This window comes from Coregonus clupeaformis, chromosome 12 (assembly GCF_020615455.1).
Source record: "Coregonus clupeaformis isolate EN_2021a chromosome 12, ASM2061545v1, whole genome shotgun sequence".
NCBI lineage: Eukaryota > Metazoa > Chordata > Actinopteri > Salmoniformes > Salmonidae > Coregonus > Coregonus clupeaformis.
This window is the reverse complement of record NC_059203.1, coordinates 34838236-34853274: the sequence shown is the minus strand read 5'-3', so window position 1 is coordinate 34853274 and position 15039 is coordinate 34838236. Positions and strand designations below refer to the sequence as shown.

The following is a 15039-nucleotide window of genomic DNA, read 5'->3' as shown; positions in this document are numbered from 1 at the left end:
TAATACATTTAGCTAGCTTATACTAGCTAGCAGGTTTGCACTGTTAGACATGTGGATGTGCTGTACATACAGTGTTGTACATGCGAAACAATGTCCCCATGCTAAAGTTGACTCAAATACACTGTGTGTACAAAACATTAACAAAACATTCCTAATATTGAGTTGCTCTCAGAACAGCCTCAATTCGTCGGGGCATTGACTCTACAAGGTGTCGAAAGCGTTCCACAGGAATGCTGGCCCATGTTGACTCCAATGCTTCCCACACAGTGGCGGCTCCTGAAAAAATTCTCAGGGGGGGCAATTTTTCTGATGATTTAGGTGACCTACACACATTTTAAAAAAGATATGTCCAGCAACAACATGAAGACAGGGGCAGCATATAAGTCAATACCAGAAGCATTTATTGACTGATCTCAAAAGTGTTGGCTTACCAGGGTTGGTGGAGCCCTCAGTTTCATCTTTGCCTCGCAAAGCTAACTCAAACACTCCGCAAAACTTCACACACTGGATTAGCCGGCTGAGGATGTGGCGGTTCTTGCTAATGTCGTAGTAAATATATTTGTTATAGTGAATATGGAATATGATATGTTGAGTAAAATGTTGTGCTAAGATCTATTTAGGTCAGGAGCTGGTTATAAGTTCTGTTCCTATCCAATAACAATGGACAAAAGGGTCCTATCTTGTCAGCCTTGTCAGCAGGTGGCCAAGGACAACACCCACGCCATAGGCCTCTCAGTTCTTCCAACTCACGAGTTCTTGCTCTGAGGACACACACACACACACACACAAACACACACACACACACATCATCACTGTTAAACACACACACACACACACACACACACACACACACACACACACACACACACACACACACACACACACACACACACACACACACACACACATCATCACTGTTAAACACACACACACACACACACACACAAAAATCCCCTCTCTTAGGCTGAACATTTGAAGACAGAGAACCCGACTCAGAGCCAATGCAACAGTGACAGTAGCCTGGAGGGGACCTCGCCCAACTCATCAGGACCAATCAGAAGATCAGAACTACTAGATTCAACCTACTTCATTTATTGCATAAAATGTCTGCACACAATGTTTCGGGGCTCTCTTCAGATAATAATAATAATATTGCCATTTAGCAGACGCTTTTATCCAAAGCGACTTACAGTCATGCGTGCATACATTTTTGTGTATGGGTGGTCCCGGGATCGAACCCACTACCTTGGCGTTACAAGCGCCGTGCTCTACCAGCTGAGCTACAGAAAGTGGATACTCATGGATGCGCATCGCAATTGTAAAATGTCAACACAATTGGAGACACCACGTCATTTTTGGAGACATGTTATTGACAGTAAACTATTGTAGATGCGACTGCTAACTAAATAAAACATTTTAGCTGGCTAGCTAATCATCTTAGCTAAATGTGGGGCAAACAATTCAGTTATTTACCGTTAATTTGAGGGATTGGGGTGAAAGAAATCGAGTTACATAGTGATACTTTACGATATACTGTATTGACAATATCGCAATATTTTAGCGCTAGTTGGCTGTACCTGCACCAAAACACCATTATTGTTCCTTCATAGCTTGTTCTCAATCTTTTCACATTGGGAGCCAATTTGTTTTCAGCACTTTTATTTCCATGACTGATCAAAACTCGTTCTCATGGCTTTCTGATCCCTCTGCAACAGACATATGGTGCGCAATAAAATCACAGTATCGAATCGCAATACGTATAGAATCATGAGACTGCGCAATGCATATATCTTATCGTGAGGTTCCTGGCAATTCCCAGCCCAAGTTCATTTGCCACAACAAATCTCTTCGCTAGCAAACGCGATGTCTTCTCCAAAACGGCAATGTGTCTCCAGCAATGTTTACTTTTTTGACGTTCTATGGCATCTCCACTTTCCAAGCATATATGACCACATGTAATATTTTGGTAAGTGATGCAAATAGTGAACTATGTAGGGCCAGGATGTAAAATATATGTAGCTGCAGCAATTTCTCTTATCTGATATGGTAAGTAATGGGGCTTAATGTATAGCTCCCTAAGAGTTTGACGAACGGGTCCGTGCACGCGATTCCAGATATCTTTACCTCTGAATAAACTGCCTTTATTATACCATATCCACCCTGTCCAAAGTCTCTACTTGGTCTCAGTTCTCCAGTAAACTTGTGATTATCAACACTAACCTCATCGTTGTGGCGGCGGACAGCTAGCCTGTATCCCTCATCCAGTTGAGTGGCAATGTCTTTTTTCGTTCGTACCAATTTTTGGAAAATCCTCGGGTGTAGGACTTTCCGCCTTTAGTAGAAACCTGTTGAATTATTAAATTTGGTCTGGGGAGGTCCTAATTGTTTCGTTGCCAATTTATCTTCATTTGTTCGCCGACAAAAGGAACTTCTTTCAAAGACACAATCGAGTTGTTACGTTCATGGTTACGTTACGTATGACGACAAGCGCGTAAGTGCAAGCCCTCAGACACCCATAGAGATTGTATTGAAAGCTCTGAAATTTGAAAAAAATAGATTTTACATGGGAGTCTATGACAGACTTCTGGGCGATTTTCAACCTGACTGAAATCGCCCCAAAAGGGGGGGTGGCCATTTGAAGCAATTGGACATTTAGTGGCAGTGTGGCACTGTGGCAGATCAGACGTCTAGATTACAACACTGATAACTACTGTTGCCGTGATATAATTGATTAGAAAAAAAATCCCTTCCTTTTCCCGTTTGGCAGTGCGTCGCCCATATCGCCCTATTGAACAGGCCGCCCCTGTTCCCACAGTTGTGTCAAGTTGGCTGGATATCCTTTGGGTAGTGGACTATTCTTGATACACATGGGAAACTGTTGAGCGTGAAAAACCCAGTAGCGTTGCAGTTATTGCAGTTCAAACCGGTGCGCCTGGCACCAACTACCATACCCCCTTCAAAGGCACTTACATCTATTGTCTTGCCCATTCACCCTCTAAAAGGCACACATATATAATCTTTGTCTCAATTGTCTCAAGGCTTAAACATCCTTCTTTAACCTGTCTCCTTCCCTTCATCTACACTGGTTGAAGTGGATTTAACAAGTGACATCATTCTCTTGAAGGAATACCTGGGATAGGATAAAGTAATCCTTCTACCCCCCCTTACCCCACCCCAAAGAAAGAAAAAAAAAACATATTGTAAAGTGGTTATCCCACTGGCTATAAGGTGAATGCACCAATTTGTAAGTCGCTCTGGATAAGAGCGTCTGCTAAATGACGTAAATGTAAATGTAAATGTAATAAGGGACCATAGCTTTCACCTGGATTCACCTGGTCAGTCTGTCATGGAAAGAGCAGGTGTTCATAATGTTTTGTACACTCAAATTGGTTGATTTGCAAAATGGCTAGTTGAAAAAGTAATAGCTAGCAAGCTACATAGACTAGTGTCTATCTCTGTCACTCAGTCAGTCAGTGTCTCTCTCTCTCGCACACACACACACAGTTGTGTACCTGTAGCCTACATATCACTCAGGTGCTGTGTTCTTCTCTCCCTGGCAGTTGAAGAGCGTGCTAAGATGTTGCCTGACAAGGATGGACCAGGTGGTGGTGGTGTCCAGGCCACCTCGGGAGAAGACTCCTCAGTAGGCCTGTTCAGAGAGTACCTCCGCCTCAGGACTGTCCACCCAGAGCCCGACTATGGTATATTATGGATCTGCTGAGATTAGGAGCACTCCCTTTAAGAGTGTGCTCCTAATCTCAGCTCGTTACCTGTATAAAAGACACCTGGGAGCTAGAAATCTTTCTGATTGAGAGGGGGTCAAATACTTATTTCCCTCATTAAAATGCAAATCAATTTCTAACATTTTTGACATGTGTTTTTCTGGATTTTTTTGTTGTTATTCTGTCTCTCACTGTTCAAATAAACCTACCATTAAAATTATAGACTGATCATTTCTTTGTCAGTGGGCAAACGTACAAAATCAGCAGGGGATCAAATACTTTTTTCCCTCACTGTATGATATTGTTTGGTGGTGGTACACAAAACCTTTTCCACACACAAAGTGTGACATTGTCTATGTCCCAAATGGCACAATGTTCCCTACTTTCTGGTGAAAAGTAGTGCACTACATAGGGAACAGGGTCCCATTTGGGGTGGAGACATTATCATAGAAGATTTACATCTGCGTTATATATCTAACCAATAAAGCTACCATACAGTGGGGAAAAAAAGTATTTAGTCAGCCACCAATTGTGCAAGTTCTCCCACTTAAAAAGATGAGAGAGGCCTGTGATTTTCATCATAGGTACACGTCAACTATGACAGACAAAATGAGAAAAGAAAATCCAGAAAATCACATTGTAGGATTTCTAATGAATTTATTTGCAAATTATGGTGGAAAATAAGTATTTGGTCAATAACAAAAGTTTCTCAATACTTTGTTATATACCCTTTGTTGGCAATGACACAGGTCAAACGTTTTCTGTAAGTCTTCACAAGGTTTTCACACACTGTTGCTGGTATTTTGGCCCATTCCTCCATGCAGATCTCCTCTAGAGCAGTGATGTTTTGGGGCTGTCGCTGGGCAACACGGACTTTCAACTCCCCTCCAAAGATTTTCTATGGGGTTGAGATCTGGAGACTGACTAGGCCACTCCAGGACCTTGAAATGCTTCTTACGAAGCCACTCCTTCGTTGCCCGGGCGGTGTGTTTGGGATCATTGTCATGCTGAAAGACCCAGCCACGTTTCATCTTCAATGCCCTTGCTGATGGAAGGAGGTTTTCACTCAAAATCTCACGATACATGGCCCCATTCATTCTTTCCTTTACACGGATCAGTCGTCCTGGTCCCTTTGCAGAAAAAACAGCCCCAAAGCATGATGTTTCCACCCCCCCATGCTTCATAGTAGGTATGGTGTTCTTTGGATGCAACTCAGCATTCTTTGTCCTCCAAACACGACGAGTTGAGTTTTTACCAAAAAGTTATATTTTGGTTTCATCTGACCATATGACATTCTCCCAATCCTCTTCTGGATCATCCAAATGCACTCTAGCAAACTTCAGACGGGCCTGGACATGTACTGGCTTAAGCAGGGGGACATGTCTGGCACTGCAGGATTTGAGTCCCTGGCGGCGTAGTGTGTTACTGATGGTAGGCTTTGTTACTTTGGTCCCAGCTCTCTGCAGGTCATTCACTAGGTCCCCCCGTGTGGTTCTGGGATTTTTGCTCACCGTTCTTGTGATCATTTTGACCCCACGGGGTGAGATCTTGCGTGGAGCCCCAGATCGAGGGAGATTATCAGTGGTCTTGTATGTCTTCCATTTCCTAATAATTGCTCCCACAGTTGATTTCTTCAAACCAAGCTGCTTACCTATTGCAGATTCAGTCTTCCCAGCCTGGTGCAGGTCTACAATTTTTGTTTCTGGTGTCCTTTGACAGCTCTTTGGTCTTGGCCATAGTGGAGTTTGGAGTGTGACTGTTTTAGGTTGTGGACAGGTGTCTTTTATACTGATAACAAGTTCAAACAGGTGCCATTAATACAGGTAACGAGTGGAGGACAGAGGAGCCTCTTAAAGAAGAAGTTACAGGTCTGTGAGAGCCAGAAATCTTGCTTGTTTGTAGGTGACCAAATACTTATTTTCCACCATAATTTGCAAATAAATTAATTAAAAATCCTACAATGTGATTTTCTGGATTTTTTTTTCTCAATTTGTCTGTCATAGTTGACGTGTACCTATGATGAAAATTACACAATTGGTGGCTGACTAAATACTTTTTTTCCCCACTGTACATTAGTGATCTACAATCCTTACTTCAACCGCTACCACTTAAAACTGGCCCCTGGCCAGCACTTGGCAAACTTTCACCTGCCATGGTGTAAGGTCCACTTCTTATCGGTGGAATACATTTTAATCTATAGCTGATACTCTTCTCCTCTCATCATAGCAAGAGCCTTTTGGAAGTCAATCCCGTAAAGAATGTTGGATGAAATGCCACACGTATAAGACATTTATTAGCACTATGCACCTCTTTAACCTTTGTCTGAGTTTCAAATGACACCCTAATCCCAATATAATGCACTACTTTTGACCAGGGCCCAGTAGTGCACTATATAGGGAATAGAGTGCCATTTGGGACTCAACCTTAGTGTGTCAGGGAGGGTCTCTGTGTCTTTTCTCACACTTCCTGTCAGTGTTGTACTCCTCTGTCTCCACATTATGCGGTTGTTGTTGTACTAAATGTTTAGGGCCTAAATGTCCTATGAGTTTGTTATAGTGGTAGGCTTTATGTAATCTCTGTGTCTGTGTGTTTTCTGTGACTATTAGCCAAACTCAAGTCTTTACCATTTTAAATATATGGAACTCAGAGTACCCTTGATTGAACTCAAACTTGGAAGGTAATGGTTACATATTGTCAGTCTCAGTGGTTAGAAAACAGTATCTAAGTAATTTTTAAATAGGAGAGAGAGAGAGAGACTGCATTTTATAACTATAGAAGTCAATTTAAAACAGTTTATATGATATGATTCAGGCCAACAAATATTTTATTAATTACTGTACCTATGTATTAATGGTTTTTTGTTTGAGACTACTATAACCCTTGTCATAGTGTAACTGTCTTGGCCCTTGGGTTGTGTTTATCTTTTTACAGATGCTGCTCTGAGGTTCCTGGATAGAATAGCAGAGGAGCTTGGGCTGCCCATGAAGAAAATTGAGGTGTGTGTGTGGTTAGGTGTTCCCCTCTTCGACATTAAACGCTTCACACATTAGAGCTCACATGTCAACTCCTCTCTCTGTCCCTGCCCTCTTCACACCTGTCCATAGGTCTGCCCCGGCAGAGTTGTGTCTATCATGACCTGGGAGGGGACCAACCCTGCTCTGAAGACCATCCTGCTCAACTCACACACTGACGTTGTGCCTGTTTACCAGGTAAAGACCCGGTCAACGTTCAGTAGCTCAGACGTTGTTGAACATTGAAAATAGAAATGTAATGAATAGAATAGGACCGACATGATTCCTTTTTCTACACGTCAGAGAGGCATGTTTGTTCTACTTGACATATTTCTATCTGAACGTTCCACATGTTGTGCCATGCTGACCATGCCCCTGTAGTCCTCTTCAGAGGTCTGGAAACCCTCTTAACATCTTTATGACCAGTGAAAGGGGAAACATGGGGAAAGAAACTCATCCTGTCAATGTGTCTCATTCTAGGAACACTGGAAGTATGATGCGTTTGCTGTTGTGAAAGACACAGAGGGCAACATTTAGGCACGAGGGACGCAGGACATGAAGAGTGTCACCATACAGTGAGTGTGACATCACCACCACCCTGTTGGGATATTCTAGCTTAAGACAGCAGGTCAAAACTCCCATTTAGGGCTGCAAAATTCTGGTAACGTTTCCAAAATTCCTTGACTTTCCAGAAATCCAATGGGAATATTCTTGGAATAAGGAGGGATCTGGAATCCTCCAACCAGGATTTCTGGAAAACCTGGGAATTTTAGGAAAGTTACCAGAATTGTACTCTCATTTCTATGTTACCAGAGTACTTCACATCTCCCAGTTTTTGAATGCCTCATAACCAATAAGGCTACTGCTCGATGTCTCCCATAGGTATATCCAGGCCATCAGAAGACTTAAAGCAGAGGGAAGGAAGTTTACGCGCACAATCCACCTAATGTTTGTGCCAGGTAGGATGATCGGTCATTGGCTAAGACAGGCTTCTCAGAATGTAATACTGTGGTGACACTGTAATAATGTGGGATACATCCCAAATGACACCCTATTCCATCTAGTGCACTACTTTTGACCAGGGCCCATAGGGCTCTGGTTAAAATTAGTGCAATACAGTGCATCCGGAAAGTATTCAGACCACCTGACTTTTTCCACATTACAGCCTTATTCGAAAAAGGCGAAAACAGGTTTTTAGAAATGTTTGCAAATGTATTAAAAATAAAAAACTGAAATACCTTATTTACAGAAGTATTCAAACCCTTTGCTATGAGACTCGAAATTGAGCAGAGGTGCATCCTGTTTCCATTGATCATTCTTGAGATGTTTCTACAACTTGATTGGAGTCCACCTGTGGTCAATTCAATTGATTGGACATGATTTGGAAAGGCACACACCTGTCTATATAAGGTCCCACAGTTGATAGTGCATGTCAGAGCAAAAACCAAGCCATGAGGTCAAAGTAATTGTCCGTAGAGCTCAGAGACAGGATTGTGTCGAGGCACAGATCTGGGGAAGGGACCAAAACATTTCTGCAACATTGAAGGTCCCCAAGAACACAGTGGCCTCCATCATTCTTAAATGGAAGAAGTTTGAAACTACCAAGACTCTTACTAGAGTGGCCGCCCGGCCAAACTGAGCAATTGGGCAAGAAGGGCATTGGTCAGGGAGGTGACCAAGAACCCGATGGTCACTCTGACAGAGCTATAGAGTTCCTCTGTGGAGATGGGAGAACCTTCCAGAAGGACAACCATCTCTGCAGCACTCCACCAATCAGGCCTTTATGGTAGAGTGGCCAGACGGAAGCCACTCCTCAGTAAAAGGCACATGACAGCCCGCTTGGAGTTTGCCAAAAGGCACCTAAAGACTCTCAGACCATGAGAAACAAGATTCTCTGGTCTGATGAAACCAAGATTGAACTCTTTGGCCTGAATGCCAAGCGTCACGTCTGTAAGAAACCTGGCACTATCCCTACAGTGAATCATGGTGGTGGCAGCGTCATGCTGTGGGGATGTTTTTCAGCGGCAGGGACTGAGAGACTAGTCAAGATCGAGGGAAAGATGAACGGAGCGAAGTACAGAGAGATCCTTGATGAAAACCTGCTCCAGAGCGCTCAGGACCTCAGACTGGGTCGACGGTTCACCTTCCAACAGGACAACGACCCTAAGCACACAGCCAAGACAACGCAGGAGTGGCTTCGGGACAAGTCTCTGAATGTCCTTGAGTGGCCCAACCAGAGCCCGGACTTTAACCCGATCAAAATCTCTGGAGAGACCTGAAAATAGCTGTGCAGCGACGCTCCCCATCCAACCTGACAGAGAGGATCTGCAGAGAAGAATGGGAGAAACTCCCCAAATACAGGTGTGCCAAGCCTGTAGCGTCATACCCAAGAAGACTCGAGGCTGTAATCGCTACCAAAGGTGCTTCAGCAAAGTACTGAGTAAAGGGTCTGAATACTTATGTAAATGTCTTATTTCATTTATTTGAGTTTTTATAAGTTTGCAAACATTTCTAGAAACCTGTTTTTTCTTTGTCATTATGGGGTATTGTGTGTAGATTGATGAGGAAATAATTCATGGGGTCTGAATACTTTCCGAATGCACTGTATGTAGGGAATAGGATGCCATTTATGACGCAACCATAGTAATAACCATGTCATTTGGCACAGGTGTGTATAATGCAAAAGCACTCTGTGACAACTGCTGATGTAAAAATGGATTTTTAAATACATTTGATTGATTGAGACAATCTTTATTTCTCTTTGCTCTGGATTGGACACTGAATGTCTTAGATGAGGAGGTCGGAGGTCACAAAGGAATGGAGACGTTTGTGAAGCTCCCAGAGTTCCAGAAATTGAACATTGGCTTTGCACTTGATGAAGGTAAATAAACAACCTTGCCAAGGTGTTATGTTGGGTGAATGATTACACGTCTGACTCCACTGAATCAAACTAGTTATGTAATAACTTTAAAAAACATCTCTCTCTGCCACTCACTCTAAACGTCATCTTTGCCCCTTATTAACACTCAACTACAAACAGAGGTTTACATCACAAATTGCACCCTATTCCTTATATAGTGCACTACTTTTGACCAGACCCCATAGGGCTCTGGTGGAAAGTAGTGCAGTATATAGGGAATAGGGTGCTATTTGAGATGTAATCAGACTATCCCGCACTGTAATTCACACTTCCTTAGGCCCCATAACCCAGTGTTTTACCCAAAAGGCTCAGACTTTTCTGTTTCCATCTACGCGGGCTGGCACCCGTGTCTCACTGGTCCATGGTTCCGGCGGACCTGCTTTCACTTGGGGCCAAAGCCAGGCCACTGGTCGTTTTCTGCTGGCATTGACATAAAAATGGTGAACTGTACACCTACTGTCACATGCTGTCTGTATGTTTTCTAGGTCTTGCCAACCCTGGGGAAGCCTTCACTGTCTTCTATGGTGAGAGGAATCCCTGGTGTGAGTATAGAGTGTAGTATGTCAAAGATTCTTGCCCTAGCCGTAACACTGAACAATAATCAAACACACACACACACACACACCCAGCAGTACACAATAAATGTCTCCTCCTCTCACCCTGGCCTTAGTCTGTCTGTGGTCCTATCTCAATTAGTCTTTCCTCGATTCCTCGCATCCTATCTCCTTGCTTCCTTCTCAAACATATTGGAAAAGAAGGTCTAAGGTCCCTCCCCTCAGACATTCACCGATGTGTTTTGAGGAGGAGAGAGGTAGCGAGGAATCAAGGAAAGGTGAATTGAGAAAGAGCCTGTTTGTCTGTCTGCTTCCCTCAGGGATAACGGTCCACTGCCCAGGCAGTCCTGGCCATGGCTCCAGGTTTGTGGAGAACACGGCTGCAGACAAACTGGTAAGACTTCCTTTATTCACAGCTAGAGGGACTTTGTGGGTGTCCCAAATGGCACCCTATTCCCTCCAAATGGCACCCTATTCCCTATGAGCCCTGGTGAAAAGTAGTGCACTATTTAGAGAATAGGGTACCATTTGGAACATAACCCATTTTTGCACACAGTACAGTTCACATGGCCAACCTGGCCAAAGACAGAAAAGGGAGCTGATTGTGATCACTTGGATGATGATGATGATGATGATGACATTGACCTCACCTGCTTGTGTCTGTTTCCCTTCTCTCAGCGAAGTGTTATCAACTCCTTCCTGGACTTCAGAGAGAAGGAGAAAGTAAGGTTAGTAAGACAGGCAGGAAGAGAGATGAGTTAACCCAGCCCCTAGAGGGAGCCATAACAATTTAACAGGAAGCCGGTTTTAGTATTGACGTGTTTGTGTGTGTGTGTGTGTGTGTGTGTGTGTGTGTGTGTGTGTGTGTGTGTGTGTGTGTGTGTGTGTGTGTGTTGCAGGTTGAACACCAGTGAGTGTTTCACTCTTGGTGATGTCACCACTGTCAACATGACCATGGTGAAAGGAGGCATGACCTACAACGTCATCCCTGCCGAGATGGATGTCAGCTTCGACTTGAGAATACCGCCCACTGTCAATCTTCAGGTGTGTGCTTGTGCTTGGGTTATTATTATTATTATAATAACACAGTTCAGCTCAATGTTGTCTTCACCATGTCTTTATTCCATGGCCAGGAGTTTGAGGAGCAGATTAACAAGTGGTGTAAAGAGGCGGGGGAGGGCACAGGTCAGTAGTACTCAGTGCAGTAAACGGCATCACTCCATACACACACTTGTGTATGAGCATGGAGACACCTGATCACAGAACAGTAGAGGATGCTTAAAGGTGTTCTCATCAGTTGTAAAATGTTCTGTTTCATCCTCCAGAAACACATGAACCAAAATGTGACGTCCACAGATGAGAGTGACCCCTGGTGGAACACCTTCAGCACAACATGCAAAGCAATGTGAGGACACACACACACACACACACACACACACACACACACACACTAAAGTTAAGCTTAATCTGAATTTCTCTCTCCTCAGGAACATGACTTTGGAAAAGGAGATCTTTCCTGGAGCCACGGACAGTCGCTTCATCAGAGCGGTGAGTTAGATCAGTGGCACAAGGGAAATGTCTGCACCCTAACAACGTCTCACTTTCGAACACTTTAAGAAATGCATGAGAAAAATATGTTATGTTCTAGAAGCTTGCACTTCAAAGTTATTTGCGTGTTCCTTTTACCAGCTCATTTGAGAAGAAATGCTTCATAGATGCCATAGGACAGAAATCTCCCTAGAGACCAGTGGAGGCTGCTGAGGGGAGGATGGCTTATAATAATGGCCAGAACGGAGCCAATGAAATGGCATCAAACACATAGAAACCATGTGTTTGATGTATTTGATACCATTCCACTGATCCCGCTCCAGCCATTACCACGAGCCCGTCCTCCCCAATTAAGGTGGCACCAACCTCCTGTGCTAAAGACAAACCACTGTGCTGTGAATGAGCTAAATGTGGTGCTCCCTATAAATGCATCTGTCCTGAGATTTATAAAATATTTACAATAGTAGATGGTCCACACTCCAAAAAAGGAAATTGTCAGTTATTTTATGCTGTTGTATTCATTTAAATACAAAATACATGTTTTGCCTGTTAGGTCATCGTCATTAGCTAGGTTTCCATCCAATTGGCGACAGATTTTCATACAAATATTCTAAAATCCTCATAAAAACAATATGCGCATTTTCCCACCAGAGATGTTTTCATCAAATTGACTTGTTGTGGATAAAAAGCTGTGTGTGATGACGTAGTGCACATAAAAATAACTGGAATATCTGGAATGTGCGCTCTAGCCAACAGCTCGCAGATACATTGCAGGTATAGCCTACATGATGAGATTATTATGGACAAAAGAGCGAGATTATTTTTTATTTGTCAAACGGCAGCCAAGCATCGATCATCATGTCACCAGAATAAGACCCTCAATATTTATTAGAAAGGAGCATCAAGCTCATCACTTGGCACTTTCACCACCCTGTGAAGTTCATTATAACTTATTTCATCTGTAGCCTAATAAACTGCATGCTTTCTGAGTCATAGTGGGAGGACCACACAACATGTCATCGCGAGACTCCAAGTATACTTCGATATGATGGTTATTATATCAATATTTGCGCATAAAAGCATTTCCACAGCCATTTCTAACATACTACATTTTACAGACACAAAAAGATCCCACCTTGTTCAGCGTATTTTTACATCTGGATTGCGTTTTGCGGATTGCGGATTGCGTTTTGTCAACATTTTGAATGTTTACCGACAAATTTGCTTGTTTCTATCAGGCCTGTCGTGACATGTTTTATCCGACATGTACTTTACTCGCATAAAAAGGTTGGATGGAAACCTGGTTTCTGTGTCAGATATTTGGTGGCAATGCTTTCTTTCCAATAAGGTGGATATCTAAAAATCATGTTTGTGTTACTCTAGGTGGGCCTCCCTGCCATCGGCTTCTCCCCAATGAACCGGACCCCCATCCTGCTGCACGACCACAAAAAGTATCTAAGTGAGCAGGTCTTCCTTAAAGGCATTCAGGTGTACGAGAAACTGGTGCCAGCTTTGGCCAACTTTCCCACTCTGCCTTGTGACGCCTAGAGCAGCGATTCTTAACTGGTGGGTGACCCAAATATGATTGCATTTTTATTTTTATTTGAATATTGGGTCACGGCTGAGGCAACCCAGTTAAATTTGGGTCCCTAACAAAACCAGTTTAGAAAGCACAGGCTTAGAGGACAACAATTCGGCTTCATCACTTCCTGTTTCCCTGAACCTCCCTTTGGCACGTGTGTCAATCTGATCTCACACCTCTCACACAGATCTAATCTTGAATAATCACAAACTAATCTTGAATAATCCAGATGGTTTTGAATAATCCAAAAAGCAGCAAAGAATGAGATGAGATTACTCCATCCATATATAGTTTAGGATAGTCACTATGCCTTCTGTATGCATAAAATCTCTTTATTTTCTCTGACAGTACATAGAAACTCAGGACAGTTATACCATTGCATTACACAACATTGTGGTAATGAGAATAATGTGTTTCATGTGTCTGTGTAAACAGTCTTGACAAAAGTGTATGCTGATTCAGTATCCTAATCAATGTATGACTTTTCCAAAGTCTTAAAATAAATGATAGAGGATTATCAAAGATGTATTGGAGATAAGCATCACGGTTATATCAGAAGATGCTCTTTGAAGTTGGTCATTAAAATGCTGTTTCATCCAAACCTTGCACAGCATCAGCACTTCAGATTTCCTTCCACAATACTACTCATCCACCTAACCTTAGAATCAACTATCCCCTCACTAAATCAGGTTTATCTGCCAGTTTCTCTTTGAACAACTCCTGGTGATACTGAGAACAGTTGGTGAACCTGAGCTACAGCTGAAATACAATACAGAACCCAATTGCTCAAGAGAGGTTCTGTCATGAAATTAGTTCATGAGTATTCCAACGGGGACTAATTCCATTATTAGATTACGTCTTTAAAGAGTCTTTACACCAAATCCTTACTGAACAGCCCCCAACCACACCATATCCTTACTGAACAGCTCATAACCACACCATATCCTTACTGAACAGCCCCCAACCACACCATATCCTTACTGAACAGCCCCCAACCACACCATATCCTTACTGAATAGCCCCTAACCACACCATATCCTTACTGAACAGGCCCTAACCACACTATCCTTACTGAACAGGCCCTAACCACACCATATCCTTACTGAACAGCCCCTAACCACACCATATCCTTACTGAACAGGCCCCAACCACACCATATCCTTACTGAACACCCCCTAACCACACCATATCCTTACTGAACAGGCCCCAACCACACCGAATCCTTACTGAACAGGCCCCAACCACACCGTATCCTTACTGAACACCCCACAACCACACCGTATCCTTACTGAACAGGCCCCAACCACACCATATCCTTACTGAACAGCCCCCAACCACACCGTATCCTTACTGAACAGGCACCAACCACACCATATCCTTACTGAACAGGCACCAACCACACCATATCCTTACTGAACAGGCCCTAACCACACCATATCCTTACTGAACAGGCACCAACCACACCGTATCCTTACTGTACAGGCACCAACCACACCGTATCCTTACTAAACAGGCACCAACCACACCGTATCCTTACTGTACAGGCACCAACCACACTGTATCCTTACTGAACAGGCACCAACCACACCGTATCCTTACTGTACAGGCACCAACCACACCGTATCCTTACTGAACAGGCACCAACCACACCGTATCCTTCCTGAACAGGCACCAACCACACAAGACTGAAGTGATGCCATGT

The 15039-nt window shown here is 43.3% G+C and overlaps 1 pseudogene; it reads left to right on the top strand.

Moving 5' to 3' along the window:
* Nucleotides 1-3575: 3575 nt before the first annotated feature.
* Nucleotides 3576-13695, top strand: LOC121578639 (annotated as a pseudogene).
* Nucleotides 13696-15039: the final 1344 nt, after the last annotated feature.